Source organism: Gambusia affinis, linkage group LG06 (assembly GCF_019740435.1).
Source record: "Gambusia affinis linkage group LG06, SWU_Gaff_1.0, whole genome shotgun sequence".
Taxonomy (NCBI): domain Eukaryota; kingdom Metazoa; phylum Chordata; class Actinopteri; order Cyprinodontiformes; family Poeciliidae; genus Gambusia; species Gambusia affinis.
The window spans coordinates 28,050,616-28,070,327 of record NC_057873.1 but is presented as its reverse complement, the minus strand read 5'-3'; the positions used below and the strand labels follow the sequence as shown (position 1 = coordinate 28,070,327).

Sequence of the window (19,712 nt, the reverse complement as noted above, 5' to 3'; positions counted from 1 at the left end):
GTGGAGTTTTACTTTATATCGGTTTCACAAATGAGTTAATCTTTCAACACATCAGCATCGTGTTATTATCAGCAGCAGGACTTGGAAACAAACATGCAATCGACTGTGGTCACTTCAGATCATGACAACAGGTGAAGTATTGCTCTCAAAACGACTTTTTTTTTCTGGTACTATTGCATCTTTACTCTCAACATTATGACTGTATTCTCGTAATAAAAAAAAAAAAAAAAAGTCTGTCAGTATGGCCTTGAATGTCCACTTTGTAGAGTTCAGAGTGGACATAAACTACGTTGCACGTGTGTCTGGTCTCCAGGAGAAGATGAATGATCCTGTCCCTATCTGCGTTGTGACGTACAGCAGACAGGGAAACTGACCCCACTCACCGTTTGTGAGCTCAGATGGACTGTTAGGTAAACCCGAAAATGAGCGGCTCATTTATCTTTCAGATACATGAAAGGTAATGACTCCAGACTCCTGCAGTAACGCAGGCAGTGATGAATCATCTCGCCAGTTGTTTGCTGCAGATGTTTCGCAGCTATCAGTCCGCCGCCGCTCTGCTGCTTTCCGCCTTACCTCCACCAACTTTCCGCAGGCTGTCGCAGCTTATCAGATGGTGATTTAGTTAAACTTGTAAACAACAACAGCCATCTGTCTCCATCAACTTTAATAAACGGCTCCTTTATTCATAGGAATCTGGTGCGCGGGCAACAGGGTGCGCCGTGTCGGCAAAGTGGGGATATGGTGGCACGGCTTGGCGTTAGTATGCACACGCATGCTTCCTCGACACAGACTCACTGCGACAACACTGCAGTCAGACGAGGAGAGAAAATGGTGAAAAGCGAGCGGTGGGGAGAGCATTGAGGGGAGAGAATGGGAAAGAAAAGTCTACTTTTGAATACTTTCGGCATCGTTATCAGCTCAGTGTACGAAAAGTGTTGCCATTAGGAATAAATATACATAAAACAATTCTTTAAACGAGGCACTGCAAGCTGAGTGGAATAAATATTTCACACGCAGAAGCAAACTACTTATCTGTAATGGGCTCTGCAGTGAGAACTGGAAACCAAGCCCCTTATTGTGTTGTTCTTTTATTAATACTTTTCAGCCAATGGAGTGTGGAATATGCATGGATTAACCTGCCCTTACCTCTTCTTATGCTAATCGTCAATGACATTTTCCTGAGCCTGGCTCCCTCTGCAGTGGACCAGAAAACCCACCAAATATTAGCAACAATAAAATCCATCAAATGAAGAAGTAATCCTTACCGAGACATTAATATTGTTCAATTATCTGCTGGGGTTTTTTTTTCATGCTGCAGTGTTGATCTGATATCTTGGGAGTGATTTTGTCATCGCAAAAGGTTTGACAGTCAGGTACTCTTTGTATCTGAAAGGCTACCACATCCATCTTCTGCCCATTTATCACTCCTGTCTTCTTTTCCACAGCCGTCCATTCATCTATCAGTCCATTCATCTTTCCATCCTTCAGCTCTGGTGGCCTTTGTTCCACATTTGAATCTGTCTGTCAGGGCCCCCGCGACGCCCCGTTGCTACATAAACACAGACATCTCATTTGAACCGCTCACCTTTGTCAGATTGCCTCGAGATCTACAATGCTTGTGCCGAGTTCCCCGAGAAGCTTGGGGGGGAAAAACTTTTGACAGAAAAACTCTTTAGAGAGAATAAATTAATCTGTACAATAACTGAGAACACACTGAACTACGATGAAAGACGTAAGAAGCAGTGATGGGATACAGGTACAGAACATTAGTGGGAGGATATAAAACAGCAACATGTGGGTACGGTTTGTTCCAAAGCCTGTTCTCAAATTTTAACCACATTGAAGTTTGTCTGACAAATCTGTGAAAAGTTTCATCTTCTCCACTCCTTCACTGAGCCGCTATTGTCGTTTGTAGATGCGTAATCCTCCTGAACAAAAACAACCAATAAGAGCCAGGAGGAGGGTCTTAGTGCTGTCAATCATTCTCATACACTCACTGCTGAATGTGCAAACGTTGGCGAAACAACTAGTCAACAGTAACCATGCTAACTAGCTTGAGCGTTCCCAACACGCTATGCTAGCTGCAGCTTAGCAGAGAGCAAGAGGGGACAAGGCGAGGTGCGGTGCGCCAAATGGAGGGGTGATTGACAACGCAAAGACCCGTCTCCTGCCTCTGATTGGTTGTCAGGGGAGCAATTTTTTTTTTTTTCTGCAGATTATCCGTCTCATACCATACTGTCACAACACGACGTGAAAAAAAATATTTTTAGAAAAGTTACATACTGTTGCTTTAATTGGAGCTGCTAAGGCAACAAAGAAATCATCAACACATTTCTCAACTAAGTGCACCTATCGCAACCATTATGTAAAAAACACAAAAAAAGCCCAACTTACTCTGTGATCAAAACTAAGGGAATTGATGTGTTGTTGGAGGAAGAATAAAGAAAAAGCAACGCTAACAGGATTTCCTGGCTCCAATACAAGCCAATTAACCTTACACTGAGGCAATTAACAGAGAATGGAGTGGTTCAATATCACAAAAGTGATGCCCCAAGAAGGTATTTACAGAATAGTTTATCTCTATTGAGCTGCATGGTGCCAGTCTTAAAGAAGGCAATTTGCTCAGCCCGCTTCGTAACCAGCTCCAAGCTGATCGATACACGTGGCCTCGTATTATTATTATTTTTTTAATGATGATTCATGTCAGCTTCCTGCCCCCCCGCACGTGGATGCTCGTAACCTCTCTGCATGTTAATGATGACTTTCCGAACAACGGGGAGATGTAGGTACAAAGCATCATCTCATACACGGCTCAAGAGAGGTATGCGTGATTAGGGAGACAGATGATATAAGGGCCAATCATCTTCCACCCACTGCAGCCATTAAAACAGCATGCGCCAACAATAGATCAGTGCTAATTGGATGCAGAATGTGACCATAACAAAACATTGCCCTCCATCAATCATTGATTCTGTCTTTGAGGCGGACTTGGGTTGACCTTAAAATTTGAATCCTTAGCGGTGGTTTTGTTTTTTGTTGTGTTTTTTTTTTCTTTTGTCAGCCATTTTTAAAGGTGAGACGGTCAATAGTAAAGATGTTTTCTTTTTCTTATTCAAATTGTTGTTTTCACAGCATTTGACTTAAATTGGCCGCAGAGAAGAGTTCAAGATGTAGCATGCAGAGTTCAGGTCCATGTGGATCATTATGGAGCACTCTAAAAACAGATGTGTTTATAAATTGTGTGAAAACCCAAGAAAATAATTAATTGGTTCAAGTCAATATTTTGTGTCCTAATAATTTAACACAATTGTGTTCCCTTTCACAGATTTTTTTTTTAAATCATTGTAACACAACTATTGAATTATTAGTACAGGAAATATGATGAATTGAACACAAAATTTGTTGTCCTTATACAGACACATTCTTGTGTTAAAACAACGTCATAATTTGGCTGAAAAAAATAAAACTCCTCCATTCATTGTCTTCCACTACAGCCTAAAAAAAAATGTGATTAGTACAGCTCCATTTTTTTAAAGATGGGTTAATCTACAGGCTCAAACAATAAATAAGATAATTTCCAACAGCAGAATTTTTACCAGAAAAGTTACACTAGCTTGCTTTAATCCCCATCCCCCTCAACTGTATCCATCTTCAGGTCACAGATACAGGTCAAATAATCTGTCTATTAGAATTGACCACAGCAGAAAGTATTGGAATCCAGTGGCATGGAATTGTGAGGGTGTAAGCACACTTCTGTCAAAAACATTACAGTCAATAGAGCAGAATCCAATAAGGGTAGAGTCAAGGATCTGATAACCGCACTGGTCCAGGGATCAAATGAGAAGTCAGAGGTCCTGGACAGAGACATTAAAAGCTGAGTGAGTGTGAAGAAGAAACAAATTGCCATCAGATTTCTGACAGGTCAGGGGTTTCATTCTTTGGTGAACAGAGATGAAAATATCCACCCTGATCCGACACTGAAAACACTTGATTTTTTTGTATATATTGCAACCCCATAGATACCATTTTGTAATTATTATGTGTTTAAATAAGATGCAAACTTCTTGTAAAGTGCCTGGTATATTCTCTTGTTTAAAGTTGGTGCCTATGCATCATGAAGGTTAAAAGACACATTCACACATCATGATACCATCCTAGAGAAGGGTATTGGCTGAGATACTGCTGCCAACAATTACACATTGCCCCACTCCTGCCATTAATTTTCACTTTTCATCAACATAAAAAGAACTCATCAATTCATCTGTTTATTTTTGTATCTGCTCTGTCTTCTCAAACTCCCAGTTGGGGTTTTGAGAACCGAAGTGACTTCTTTTGTAAAGTGCCTCAAGACGACGTGTTGTGAATTGGCATTATTTGAAACACTTTTTCGTCCTAGGGGCAATTTATCTGCAACAGAGTCTATAAAATTGACACGCAGCAATAACACACACACTCTAGATAGAGATAAAAATATATATATATATATTTACATTTACTAAATTTTATTAGGATTCCAACAGAACCATTAATCTGGAATCATTTAAAAGCTCCACATCTAAAAAGGACTAATAGATCCTGCCCTTTGGGCATTCGTAAATCTTCTTGATTATAAGTCTGAACTCAGAGTACAAAGGGTATTTAAGGATGGATCTGTTCTAAAACCTGATTAAGGCCTCTTAAAGCACCAACCATCACCTGTGTACAGATCTTAACTATCCTCATTAACCTCTTGCTCAAGTTACCAAACCAGCACATCATATCAAAAGTTCTGACTGATTCAATAAAAGAAAAAATGCACAATCTTTAAAGAGATTGATTAACATTAAAACCAGTTTTCTGAAAAAAATTAAATAAAATTGTCTGGCTTGCATATTATCAAGAATGGTGCCCAAATATTTATACTAGCTAACAATTTCTACCACTGTACCAATAATCTACATCGATACAATCGTAGACTGACAACTACAAAAAAAAATAAAAAATCAGCAATTCTTTTGTCTTTGAAACATTTAGCTGCAAATGTTTCAAAGACAAACAATCATGACCTAAGAGTCTAACAATTACAGAGTCATTTGCAAATGTAATAATAAACACAATCATTTTGGCTCTGATGCTCCATGTAGAGCACAAACAGAAGCGGTGATGAGACACATCCCAGGAGAGCCAGTGGAGCATGTCAGTGGGATTAGAAACCGTATTGTCAACACATGATGTCTATGATCTCTTTATTTAAAAAAAAAAAAAATCCATCAGCTAATAAATGGTACCAAAGTCAAATATAGAGAAATCAACCAGGATGTGGGGATCCATGCAGTTGAAGGCTGAACAGAAGTCAACAAAACAGACCAGTGTGTGTTTTCATGAACTCTAGATCAGTGTTTCCCAACCCTGGTCCTCAACGCTCACTGCCCTGCATGGTTTAGATATTTCTTTGCTTCAGTCCAGCTGATTTCAATTGATGACTGATTAACAGGCGTCTGTTGAACTGCAAACAGTTGAATCAGACACATTAAAGCAGGGAAACCTCTAAGATGTAGGACAGTGAGCCTTGAGGACCAGGGTTGGGAAACACTCCTCTAGATGCCCAACAACCAGGTAGAGTAATGTAGCAATAGCCTCTTCAACCCCTTTCCTTGCCTGATGAGCAAATTGAAAGAGCTCCATTTTACTCTGCACCGTCTGCAATATTTCCCTCTTCACTATCTGTTCGAATGATTTCATCACTGAGGATGTAAGTGCCACTGGATGATGATCATTCAGGACATTTGGGTATTTAACCTTGGCTGTGGGTATGACAATAGATTCCTTCTGTATTACAAGGACTTTTTCCAGTAACACTCAAAGATGAATGTGAAAGTACCACACAAGAAGAAAGAACAGTGCTTAGGTAAGTGTCTACTATTATAATCAGGGCCATGACTTTTTTTAGTATTATTGCTTTCAAATGTCAGATTTGGCTACTTTCTCAAATTCTGCCCAGTTATCTGTAAAAATCACATGAATCAAACCTTGCATAAAATGGATTTAGCTCTTCTGAGAGAACATGACCAGATTTATCAAGATCCAACAATGCTTTATGTTTATTTTGAAGGGTAATCATACATTTGATTCCCCCACCCAGGCTGTGTGAGAATTACCACTCCTGAACTCATCCTGAACTTTATCTCTGATTCTAATTTTGGGCCCCCATTTCTTTTCACAAACAAACGTTTGTGCAATCCGGTATTAATTGAAAATGGCAGCGTGAGATTATAATGGGTAAAAATTGACAAAGGAGCAAATCGACTCAGAGCTGAACTTGTCATAGTTGCATTTTTTAAATAAAAAACTTGGTAGATAGCCTATAAACTTCAATTTTTTTCTCTGAATTTTTGTTTGACAGGTCACTGATTCTAACTTTTTCAAACAGCTTCTGATTAATAAATGACTAGTTCTGCTTTAGAACAGGATATGAAATGCTCCCTTAAAGGTACCATACAGCAGTAAAACATTTCAAGGTGGTGTTAAATCTTCTCTGTGTGATTATGACATCTAGTCTCTGGTTTCCCCCCCTTAGCTGTATCCTCCACAGCTATGATTGCAGCGACCATTGTTGAAGGGCATTTTGAAAGAGTTCATTATAAAGTATCAACTGGCACTCGGCTCCAACATCTGACATATCGCAGGTGAGCAACTCTGTCTATAATAATAGTTTGTCCTTCATAAACCGAGACTGGAGAAAAGGAGATTCAGCGTATTATAGTCGGGTGGCATAAATGTTTTTTATACTCTCCATAAAATAGCACTTTCTTCTGTGTCGCTCTTTGAAAACAGTTTTTTTTTTTCTTTTGGATCTAATGGGGCTTGTTGGAACTCCTAATTGGCAGTCCCTGCACCCCAGTCGTTTGAGCCGTTGTTGCTATGGGGAGATTTCACTGTTCAAACCAGCTTTGAAGTTCTTAAAATTGAGCTTACTCTTCATTGCTGTGGCAGCAGAAACACCAATGGCCGTGTGGCATAATAATTGAATGGGAGACGTACATTTGAAGCCAGAGTAAAGTCTACAACAGTATGGACTGTGGCGAGTGGCTTTACTTTGTTACAGCAGATGAACTGGCGCCAAACCTTTCAAAGAGACCTTAAGGTTTCCTAAGCTCCTATTCCATAGGGATCACTCTGCCAGAGCCGATCAGTAAGAGGAGCTGATTATCAGTGAGATGAACCAGGTATGGCTTTCCTTTCCCTTTAATCTAAAAGAAACTGAAGTCACTAATTGTTTAGTGTTAAAGTCTCCTTCACTGCAGATATGCTGTACAGTACAATCCAATATTCCTTCTAACTTTAGAGCTCCTCTCAATTCAGAGATGCCTTGAATAGGAGGATGACTCACAAGTCAGAACTTTTGCTGCAGTGTTGATTCGTCAATTGCCTATTTGTTGCTATCATTTAATAGAAGCTTTTGGCCAATGCCTATGTTTTTTTTTGTTTTTTGTTTTTTTGTTTTTTTTTTGGAGTATAAGATGTAAAATCAATTTTGAGTTTTTTATTATGTTATAATGTTATTCCCTCATTAAAAAAAAAAAAAAAAAAAAAAAACTGCCTCAATTGTTACCTTGATGCTGTCTTGCATGTTTGAGGAATCCTTGAATCTCCTATGGCAACCAGTCAGGGGCAATTAGACATTTGCTAACAGGATGCGTTGCCTCTTTACTAGGGAAGCAGCGATCCCTTCTTCTGATACTTATACACATATCAGAGGTTTAGAGTCGACTGATACCGATCCGATACAGAAACACAGAGCTGAATGGACATAAATCATTTCACTTTTTAAAAAACACGGACATAAATATATTGAATTACGAATTGCTTTGATAACTGCACCAGTTCTGTAAAAAATAACCTGCAGCAAACCTTTACAGAAACTGCAATTGGGAATTCTAAATACAATGAAAAGTAAATAAAGCATGATGTCACTCAGAAGACACAGCATAGAATCAGACTGAACAGATCTGACCTTATGGATCAGCCACATTGTCACCGATAATCAATCTAGAATTTTCTTTTGCTATCAGAACAATATTAATATCAAAGCACTATTTTGGAGTGGCAGTCTCCAGACAAGCTTCAGCCCTTACAGAACATCTCTCTTCAGTATTTCTTCCACAGACCTCCAGACTAGCGGTAGCAGCAATTATTGCTACTGAAGGGAACAAACTTCATTGTGCTATAACAGGGGTGGCCAACCCGCGGCTCCTTGACCGGTTCCATGCGGCTCTTATGTTCACATAGTCGCATTCTGCCAGACGTGCAATAATGACAAAAAGTAGTCAAATGAAGTGTCAATTATTGACAACAGCAGCACGCCATTACTGTTGGCCGTAACCATGCAAAAACAACACAAACAGCCTTACTCTTTCCAATTGTTCGCCATCTGCTCTCTCACAAACCTGCGCTCACCCCTCACTCCCCCACCCCCTCGCTCTCTCATCCATCCTGATGCATTCGTGGACAATGGGAAATCATACACTCTAATTTTAATCTCTAAACAGCGTAACATCCAGTAACATTTAGCACATGCTGTAGGGTCGCTATAATATCCAAGTTTCGCTTCGCTTGAGTGCAATACGGTATTTTTGTCAAATGCGCATGTGCGCAGTTTTTCAGTAAGAGTAAAATCATTTGACTAAACCTTTCACGCTCAAAATGGCAGGGAAAAAAAGTCCCATTAAATAACACATGTAATGCACAGTGTTCATTGTTGAAAATGTCTGGCCTGTGGTCTTTGTAGTGTTAAAATAGTGTGTGAAATTTACAATAAATCTGGCTGAGCAAAAGTATGAGTATGAGGAAAGGATGGGTTGATGTTCATGTGTGCCCATGCATATGATGTGGCTCTTTGCAGTAACTTGGTAAAAAATGTGGCTCTTTGTCTGGTTGGCCACCCCTGTGCTATAAGATGGCACTCTCTCATATACACCAGGATTTTTTCTGATATCCCCCAATTTTTTTTGTTGTTTAGATTTTAAATGCCCCATCCAAACTTTGTATCGACGCAATAGTTGCGATCTATGCATGCTTTAATCTTTACCTGCATTTACTGTAGAGTCACATCTTTACCTTGAATGCATGCATTTGATTATACAAAGAAATCAAACCAGGGAGAATACACAATAGCACAGTGAGGTTGTGAATATGAGCACAAAAAAAGAGCAGCAATTTCTCAAAGCTGATTCAAATTCTACGGACGTGTCGGGTAAGGAAACAAAAAACTTACAAAGTGCGGCAAAAAAGCAGTTAGGCAGAAAAATACATCTTCAGCCTTTGTGTGTCATTAAGGTTGAGCAGAACCCTCATGAGCCAGGACATTTTAACACAAGAGCATAGCTGCAACAAAATGCCTACTGAAGACATAACAAGAAAACACTAACGCTTGTCGACAGCAGTCAAAACAGCAACGGAAGTTTTTGGAGCAGACAAAAGACGTGTACATAGTTGTTTTCCCACTGAAATATTATCATAATAAAAATGCCAGTTCTTATTTTCCTTTGTATTTTACCAGAGTGACGACTATATAGCACAAGTTCTCCAAACATCCCAGTTAGTGTTTGGATGTGACTGACAGAAGTGAAGTTACTCAGCCTGACGTTGTGTCTTGTGGTTTCTGCATCTCCTGATGAGTCCCAGTCTACTTTGGCATGACTCTTAAGCTTATTAGATGTAATGTCCTTCTTGGATGGACCTTGGTCTTCAATTCACTCCACAGCTTTTCAATGGGATTCAAATCAACTTTTGTGCAGACCAGTCAATACACTTTAGGTTTCTGGAGGAAGTGCTTCACCAGGAGCAACATATGTTTTGGGTCACAGTCATGAGGCGAGATGAAGTGATGACCCACAGCTTTTAGTGCTGACTACTTTTAGTTGTTTGCTTAAACTCTTCACATGTTCTGTCATATTAACTCCCTCCTCGATGTAATTCCTAGTTCCAGAAGCACTGACACATTTCTACAATACTCTCTGTGTTCTGTGTTATCCATCTTCTCATTTTTACCCCAAGTGCAAGCATCGTCTCTATTTTCACTTCTGTCTCATTTGGTGAGAGGATTATTTCATAGTAAGCATAATTTCCTCCAGGCTTGTACTTGACAAGGTTGAAGGTGATTCGAAGGTGTCCAACAGTGGAGTGTTGTTGTCTGTGGCCTTGGCTTTGGTAGGGTCTCTTATGGCCAACAGGTTTCAGAGTCAGAGAGAGAGCTTAATCAATTCAGGGATCTCTGTGGCAAAGCAACTGAGGGCAGGTTCTTCGATTCTGGGCCCAAAATAAAATATTATTTATAAGTTAGAAACGAGGCAGGAGCTAGTTCTAAGCTGGTGGTTTATTTATTGTTGTCATAGCAACTCCATAACTGTCTTCCTATGTATTGCGTAGGAAGGCAGTGACCTGGCTAAATTAAAATTATGTCAAAACATGAAAATCTATTGGGTTAGTGTCCAATAATACGTTCATTTCATTTTACTGCACAAACTCGTCTTAACCCCCTTTAAAACAAGGAATTAATTTTACTGGATAAGCCCTTTGGAAGAAATTTATGAAAATAACAAAAACTACTATAATACATGTACTAAAACAGGATCAGTAATATTGTTATCAAGAAATGTCTAAACAAGGCCCGTCCATCTTTAAATGTAAGGTTTAAGTCCACCAAGCTAAAGCTTTCTGATTTCTCTGGACTCTTGAGATGACCCTCTCCTCGGCTCCAGCAGAAACTGGTCTTGCAGTCTGAGAATCAAAAGCTGAGGCGTAGATGGTGGTTCAGCAGATGGGATTAGGCTCAAGTCTTCAAAGAGGGCCGTCTGCACTAAAGCTGCTCACTTCAGCTTTAGCATTACTGTTTATATTTCCTTATCTATCTTTTTTTTTTTTTTTTTTTTTTTTCTTCCCCCCACCGGTTGTTGGGTGGAACATGAACTCCAGTATAGCACAGGAAGGACTGACAAGAGAATATTTACAGACAGAGGTGTTTAATACTGAGAGTGGGCAAGCCTTAATGCAGCATCTCTGCCTGAGGCGAAGCCAAGGGACCCTCTAGCTGACAGGAAACCCCTCCTCTCTGTGAAAAAGGATTTTTTTTTTCAGCCTCTCTTTTGGCTTTTATGCTTTAAAAAAAAAAAAAAAAAAAAAAAAAAAGAACAGCTTTCTATCTTCCTCTTCTCTGGCCTTTCATAGACTTAATATAAAAACATTCACACAGAACTCCAGTGGGGAAAAAAACACTTAATCAAAACATTTTAATGCTACTTTATCCCAGCAATGGCTCTAAACTGCTCAAAAAGCCCCATCATTGGGCAATTCACACAGAAAATTAAACAATGTTTGCACATGTTTTGCAGCAGCATCTAAAAGTTTTAATTGATTTATTGATATTAATATTATCAATGGTTATCTGACTTTTTTTTTTTTAAAGCATGCACTTAAATTAAAACCAGCTTTAAGATGCGACTCTCTGCTCGCTAGTTAACTTCCCAGTTAGTCCACAGAGCGGTCAAGCATGGAGAATTAAATGCAACACAGCTGAGCAAGCAATTAATATCAATTATAGAAGGAAAGGGTGTGAATGTGACTTCGGAGGCTGAAGATAGTTTCTATGTCTGGATGTTTCAAAACAGCATTTCTAGCAAATGGAATCAGTTTCTAATCAAGTAGAGTGCACTTTATTTTACATTTCAGTAAAGTCACTTAAAAACAGAACTTAAGTCATGATGAGCGCCAGCAACAAAAAAAAAAAAAAAAAAAAAATCCTACTTTATGGTTACCACCCCTATTTCTCCTATAAATGTGCAATCTCTGCTTTCTTTGTCCCACTGAGCGACAAAAGAGACCGGCTTGATGTTTACTATCACATAGCAACAACAAAGAGAGGGAAGCAGCTCAGTGAGCAAATCATTACACAATCAATATCATGCAATGTCTTTGCAAAGAAAATAACATAAAGCATGACTAATTTTAAATGCTTTATGTGAATAGCTGCACATTTAATATACATGTCTTAAAAGTCTTAACTGTGACATTTGCAGAGCATTACTTGAGGAAACAACGATGGTTCCCTCTCTGCTGCAGCTGTACCCCAAGCATCCTGGTACCAGTGATCCCCAAAGTTTCTGTTCAGTAATTAAAAAATCCAGGGTGGCACCCAGTACCTCAACGTTTCTGATTCATTCATATTTATAAAAATACGCCCTACTCTCTGAAATATAGTTGGTTTCAGCGTCTCTTCCTCCGGGTTTCTTCTCTTTGTGGCACATCCTTGGTTTTGTCTGCCACCCTGGATTTTATCTTCTCCAGCTTGATTTTCTGAGCTACGATTTCTTTATTCAGCTCTTCGTTCTCCTTTTCAAGCCACTGCAGTTTTTCTGACTTTTCTTTCAAAGAGTCTTCTACATTTGTTTTTATTGTCGCATGTGTCCGTTTGAGTATTACATTTAATCTCAACATCGTTCCGTAATCACATTTCAGTTTCTTAATTGTTGAACTCACTTCCTCCAATTCCAAATTAACTCTAGTAATCTGTTTTCTGTACTTCTCATTTGAATTTATGAGGATGTTATTCTCTGCTTGCCAATTCATAGGGTAGTTAAGGCGCTCGAGTTTTCTCTTCTGGCTCTCGACTGTCTTCTGAAACTGCTCGTTTTCTTTGTGCAGCTTGCCGTGGCTCTTCTGCAAAATCTCTATTTTAGTCAACAGGAAATCTTTCTCTGCCATCTTTCCTTTATTGGTCAAACCTTAAACTGCAAATGAAGCTAAGGGGCTTCGATTCCCAACTGTACATTCAAAGCAGTACGGATTTCAATTGTTTTAATATCTACTTTTTGTCTTTGATAGACTGTATATAAAATTTAACTTCATTGTTAAATGCAGCAAGGCATGGCTTCCCCTACCTGGAACAATGAATATGACATTTAGCTAGTGACAATAAGGGATTTATGAGAAACTCTGAATTGTTGAGCTTTTGGTGAGGCCAAGTCAGACATCTTCCCATAACAGCATAAATTGTGCTTCTATGTTGTGGATAAAGTCACACAGATTCTGCCAAAAAGCATCAACAAAGGGACAGTGCCAAAACAAGTGGCAACATTTTAAGGACATGAATCACAAAACGTACAATTTACATCAAATTCTTTCTTGAATGTAGAGTTTTCATAAAAGGTTTAGTGCAAACATCTGCAGTAGCTTTTCTTTTTAAATGGGTGGGATATTCTGATGAAGGAAGTTTTTGTTATGTAAATTGTTCCAGTGTTATGCCAAGCACAACTTCTAAGCTTCCACTTCAGTCTCCTCACATAAAGAAATGAGTGATAAGAAATGATCATATTTAACATTAACACAGCCTGCTCTAGTTTTCGGTTTGTAAACATCACGGTAAAAGTTTTAGACGCGTAGCGCCGACAGCTACCGACTTACACCGACTTAGCTATTTATTTATAAAATGCACAGAAAGGATTTGTGTGTGTTTAAAACAGATTTGCTTTTATTTGCAAAGAACTTGGACTATTATCAATTGCTGAAGCTGGAAAACAACTTAAAAGCTCAATTCAACAGCTAACACCATCGAACGTCGTTCATCCGAGCCTCAGTAAGACGGTCGTTTTACTGTAGACCTGCAGTGGTTTTTCTCTTCACACTGATGATTTAAGTAGTCACAGTTTCATTTATTTGGGCTACACATAATAACCTAAAGAAAGAAAGAATGAATTGGCATTAATAAGCTTTAATTAATGACAATTGTATTTAATCGGTCTGGCTACATGTGCTTAAGTCAAAGATGTAAAGAAAACCAAAAAAACTTCAAGGCCGATCGGAAAAATTAAAACCAGCAAGAAAAATCAACCCTGGTTGTGACAACCTGGGTTGTTGTTCTGCTGTGTACCGAATTAATTTGTTTGTTATTGACTTTTGCTCAATTGCTTAATTTCTCTTATCATTCCTCCCCACCCCAGATATTGAGGCGCTTCTTCCTCTACCTTCCTGCTCCCTTTGTCCGTTGAAATCGTCATCAAGAGAAAAGATCTATTTAAGCAGTAGTTCAGTCAACAGATCTGCACCTCTATGTGTTCCGACTGACCAGCATCATTGGAAGAAAACCAGGTTGATTGAAGGCACCTAGAAAGGCCGTGATCCACGTCAGGTCAAGGCCAATCTACCTCATCTCTGTAAATTAAAACTGTCGTCTTGAACAACTGAAGGATGATTTCAATTAAATTGTGCAGTGTAAGATCCCCAGAGTGGCTGCAAAGCAAATGCTACCGCTTTATTGCTTTCACGTTATTCCCATAAGTGGTCAAAAGAAGTTTCTGTAGGGCGAGAGGATACTTTGAGAACAAGAAATGATGAGCCACTGGAAAATCTAAAACAGATATTCTGTCCTCTGTCAGTCATTTTAATTAGTCATTTCCAGAAGCGTTGGACAAGAATGAGATTCTCAAAATATGAAAATCTAGGTTTAAAAAGGAAAGAAGTTCCAAGGTAACGGTGTACTTCCCAAATAACATAAGTAAACAGATATATAGCACTATGTGATTTTATTGTAAACAGAAAAAACAATTGTTAATCCTAGATTATTGCTACAATACTCTCTGAAATGCATTTCTTTTGATTTTGACACATGGATTTAAGGAAAAAACATAGAACAGACACCTACTGAAAAAAATATCTACTCAGTAAGTTGAAGGAAAAGCATATAGCACAGAATACATCCTGGACAATGTCATGGACAGAGCTATTGCTGAGATTTAGGTTTTCATTAGTATGTCTATTCTGTTTTTCATAGACTACACAAATGTTTTCTCCAAGTCTCAGTCTTTTTCTCTAACAGAGTTACTCCTTGCACTGGCTTCCTGTTCTAGTTTCTACATAAGTTCCCTCTCCACTATCAAGTCTCCCTCTGGTACACTTAACAAGAGCCTACTGTCCCCATCCTACTTTGTTAGCCTAGCTAGCTAGGCTAACAAACCAAAGCCAACCAAAACCAAAGCCAAGCTGTTGTCACGCCTGGTCCTGCACCTCTTATATCTTGTAATTTGACAAGGTTTGAGTTTGCTTGTCACCTTTCAATCCAGTTGGATGATTTGGAATGTACTAAAGGTTCACCAAGGGAAAACCGCGAGTATAAACGCTTCACCTCTTGCTCTGCTTGGGCCAACCAAGGGCCACAATGAAAACATCCATCCATCCATCCATTTTCTTACACCCTTCTTCCCTAATGGGGTCGGGAGGGTTGCTGGTGCCTATCTCCAGCTGCGTTCCGGGCGAGAGGCGGGGTACACCCTGGACAGGTCGCCAGTCTGTCGCAGATGTAAACATTACATATTTTAGTTTTTCAAAGTTTACCAACTCTAAATTTGTTGTCTAAGCACATAAGCAGTATTTCGAAAGAACTTAGGTTTTATAAACAATAATATTACGTATTAATTTGGTGCTAAGAAATGAGCGTTTTTTCTGGTAACAAACTGCGATGAAGTTTGAATCCAATTTTTAATTTTGTGTTCAATGTCTGTGTACAATTAATGGTAAAAGAACATTTTCACTTTTCTCCAAAATTCACCAACTTGACAATTCTTAAGTAGAATCAGATGAGTAGTATAAAAGGGCAGAGGAAATCTTATGTTCTTTGAACACTAATAATATTTGTTGTTATGCTGTTGCTAAGCGTTTTCTGGTAACCAAGGGCCACAATGTAAACATTAGATATTTTAGTTTTGCAAAATTTACCAACTCTAAATTTTTTGTCTAAGCATATAAGCAGTATTTAAAGAGAACTTATATTTTATGAAGAATAATATAACTTATTAATTTGGTGTAAAGAGATGAGCGTTTTTTTTCTTTTTCTTGTAACAAACTGCCACGAAGTATAAATCAGATTTTTACTTTTATGTTCAATTTCTGTGTACCATTAATGGCAAAAAAAAACTTTCACTTTTCTCCAAAGTTCACCAACTTGACAATTTTTAAGTAGAATCAGATGAGTAGTATTTCAAAAGAGCAGAGGAAATCTTATGTTTTTTGAACAATAACAATACTTGTTGTTAAGCTGTTGCTAAGAGATGACAGCGTTTTCTGGTAACCAAGGGCCACAATGTAAACATTACATATTTTAGATTTTCAAAGTTTACCAACTCTAAATTTGTTGTCTAAGCATATAAGCAGTATTTAAAAGAACTTTTATTTCATAAACAATATTACTCATTAATTTGGTGCTTAGAAATTAGCGTTTTTTTCTTTTTCTGGTAACAAACTGTCACAAAGCATGAATCAGAGTTTTACTTTTGTGTTGAATTTCTGTTCTATATTATATCTACCATCAATGATTAAAAAAAACAAACTAACTTTTCTGTAAAATTCACCAAAGTGATGATTCTTAAGTATTATAAGATGCGTAGTATTTCAAAGAGCAGAGAAAACCTTATGTTTTTTGAACAATAACAATATTTGTTGTTAAGCTGTTGCTAAGAGATGACAGCGTTTTCTGGTAACCAAGGGCAAAAATGTAAACATTACATATTTTAGTTTTTTAAAGATTACCAAATCTAAATTTTTTCTCTAAGCATATAAGCAGTATTTAAAAAGAACTTATATGTTATAAACAATACTATAACTTACTAATTTGGTGTTAAGAGATGAGAGTTTTTTTCTTTTTCTGGTAACAAACTGCCACGAAGTATAAATCAGATTTTTACTTTTATGTTCAATGTCTGTGTACCATTAATGGCAAAAAAAACATTTTCACTTTTCTCCACACTTCACCAACTTGACAAGTAAGTAGAATAAGATGAGTAGTGTTTCAAAAGAGCAGAGGAAATCATGTTTTTTGAACAATAACAATATTTGTTGTTAAGCTGTTGCTAAGAGATGACAGCGTTTTCTGGTGACCAAGGCCACAATGTAAACATGACATATTTTAGTTTTTCAAAGTTTACCAATTCTAAATTTGTTGTGTAAGCATATAAGCAGTATTTTAAAAGAACTTATGTTTTATAAACAATAATATTACTCATTAATTTGGTGCTAAGACATGAGTGTTTTTTTCTGGTAACAAACTGCGATGAAGTTTAAATCAGATTTTTACTTTTGTGTTCAATGTCTGTGTACCATTAATGGCAAAAAAAAAAACATTTTCACTTTTCTCCAAACGTCACCAACTTGACAATCCTTAAGTATTATAAGATGGGTAGTATTTCAAAAGACCAGAGGAAATCTTATGTTCATTGAACAATAATAATATTTGTTGTTATGCTGTTGCTAAGCGTTTCTGGTAACCAAGGGCCACAATGTAAACATTAGATATTTTAGTTTTGCAAAATTTACCAATTCTAAATTTGTTGTGTAAGCATATAAGCAGTATTTTAAAAGAACTTATGTTTTATAAACAATAATATTACTCATTAATTTGGTGCTAAGACATGAGTTTTTTTCTGGTAACAAACTGCCATGAAGTATAACTCAGATTTTTACTTTTGTGTTCAATCTCTGTGTACCAATAATTGTAGAAAAACATTTTCACTTTTCTCCAAAATTCACCAACTTGACGATTCTTAAGTAGAATCAGATGAGTAGTGTTTTAAAAGAGCAGAGGAAATCTTATGTTTTTTGAAAAGTAACAATATTTGTTGTTAAGCAGTTGCTAAGAGATGACAGAATTTTCTGGTAACCAAGGGCCACAATGTAAGCATTACATATTTTAGTTTTTCAAAGTTTACCAACTCTAAATTTGTTGTCTAAGCATGTAAGCAGTATTTCAAAAGAACTTATGTTTTATAAACAATAATATTACTGATTAATTTGGTGCTAAGAAATGAGCGTTTTTTTCTTTTTCTGGTAAAAAACTGTCACAAAGCATGAATCAGATTTTTACTTTTGTGTTGAATTTCTGTTTTATAGTATATCTACCATCAATGATTAAAAAACCCCAAAAACAAACTAACTTTACTGTAAAATTTACCAAAGTGACCATTCTGAAGTATTATAAGATACGTAGTATTTCAACAGAGCAGAGGAAATCTTATGTTTTTTGAACAATAATATTTGTTGTCAAGCAGTTGCTAAGAGATGACAGCGTTTTCTGGTAACCAAGGGCCACAATGTAAACATTAGATATTTTAGTTTTTCAAAGTTTACCAACTCTAAATTTGTTGTGTAAGCATATTAGCAATATTTCAAAAGAACTTATATATTATAAACAATAATATTTCTTATTAATTTGGTGCCAAGGAATGAACGTTTCTTTTTTTTTCTTTTTCTGGTAATAAACTTTCACGAAGCATAAATCAGATTTTTACTTTTATGTTCAATTTCTGTTTTATAGTATATCTACCATCAATGATAAAAAAAACAAACTAACTTTTCTGTAAAATTCACCAAAGTGACAATTCTTAAGTATTATAATATACGTAGTATTTCAACAGAGCAGAGGAAATCTTATGTTTTTTGGACAATAACAATATTTGTTGTTAATCTGTTGCTAAGAGATGACAGCGTTTTCCGGTAACCAAGGGCCACAATGCAAACATTACAAATTTTAGTTTTTCAAAGTTTACCAACTCTAAGCATATAAGCAGTATTTAAAAATAACTTATATATTATAAACAATAATATTTCTTATTAATTTGATGCTAAGAAATGAGCGGGGTTTTTTTCTGGTAAACTGTCACGAAGCATAAATCCGATTTTTACTTTTATGTTCAATTTCTGTTTTATAGTATATCTACCATCAATGACAAAAAAAAAAACTAACTTTTCTGTAAAATTCACCAACTTGACAATTAAGTAGAATCAGATGAGTGGTATTTTAAAAGAGCAGAGGAAATCTTATGTTCTTTGAAAAGTAACAATATTTGTTGTTAAGCTGTTGCTAAGAGATGACAGCGTTTTCTGGTAACCAAGGGCCACAATGTAAACATTACATATTTTAATTTCTCAAAGTATACCAACTCTAAATTTGTTGTCTAAGCATATAAGCAGTATTTCAAAAGAACTTATATTTTATAAACAATAATATAACTTACAGTATTTATTCTAAACAATGCCAATATCCATTAAAAACATAAATCACCGCTGCATTAGTTAAGTATACAAATCTCCTTTGAAGTGTCTGCAGAAACTTTACTCCAAAATACTGTTCTTATCTGTACCTGATGCTTTGTAGGCAGCGATATTTGCACAACGTTGCATTGTAAAACATTTACTAAACTGGAACAAATTCTTCTGGCGAGTTATTTACCAAGCTCAACAACTGCACTGTGTTTTAAAGCTACTACACGTTTCTATGGCAGCAGCAATTTATTTATTTTTTTACTGAGAGAGAAAAGAGAGATAAAGACGAAAATACGTTTAAGAGCAATTGCTCTCAAAAAATAAATGGAACAAAAGTTACACAGTTTCTCCTTTTCTCTCTGTTTGCCTCGCCCGTGTCTTCATGTCTTCTCCTATCCCGGCTCTCTCAGTCTTACACCTCTCGTCTGGCCTGACTCCAGATGAGCTTGTGCTCCAGGCATTCAGCTTAAAGTTGTTTGAACTTTACAGAAAAGCAGGGAGTTATTGAAAAGAGGTGGACTGCCAAAAAAAAAAAAAAAATACAACCTCAGAGAGAGTGTGTGAGCGTCTACGAATTGTCTTCGATCAAGCTGTGACACGGAGCTGGATGAAGGTTTGTGTTGTAGAATCTTCTAAGGAGGAGGGCAAAC

The 19,712-nt window shown here is 37.1% G+C and overlaps 1 protein-coding gene and 1 long non-coding RNA gene across 3 annotated transcripts in view; one reads left to right on the top strand and one right to left on the bottom strand.

Annotated features, from left to right (window-relative positions):
* robo1 (roundabout, axon guidance receptor, homolog 1 (Drosophila)) overlaps positions 1 to 19,712 on the bottom strand; it is a 438,436-nt gene that overhangs the window by 369,923 nt on the left and 48,801 nt on the right. The gene's annotated exons all lie outside the window — the stretch shown is intronic.
* On the top strand, positions 5,526 to 14,256 carry LOC122832156. The gene is made up of 4 exons (XR_006370801.1): positions 5,526 to 5,731; positions 5,821 to 5,887; positions 6,557 to 6,665; positions 13,974 to 14,256. It is a non-coding gene; the product is annotated as an uncharacterized LOC122832156 (long non-coding RNA).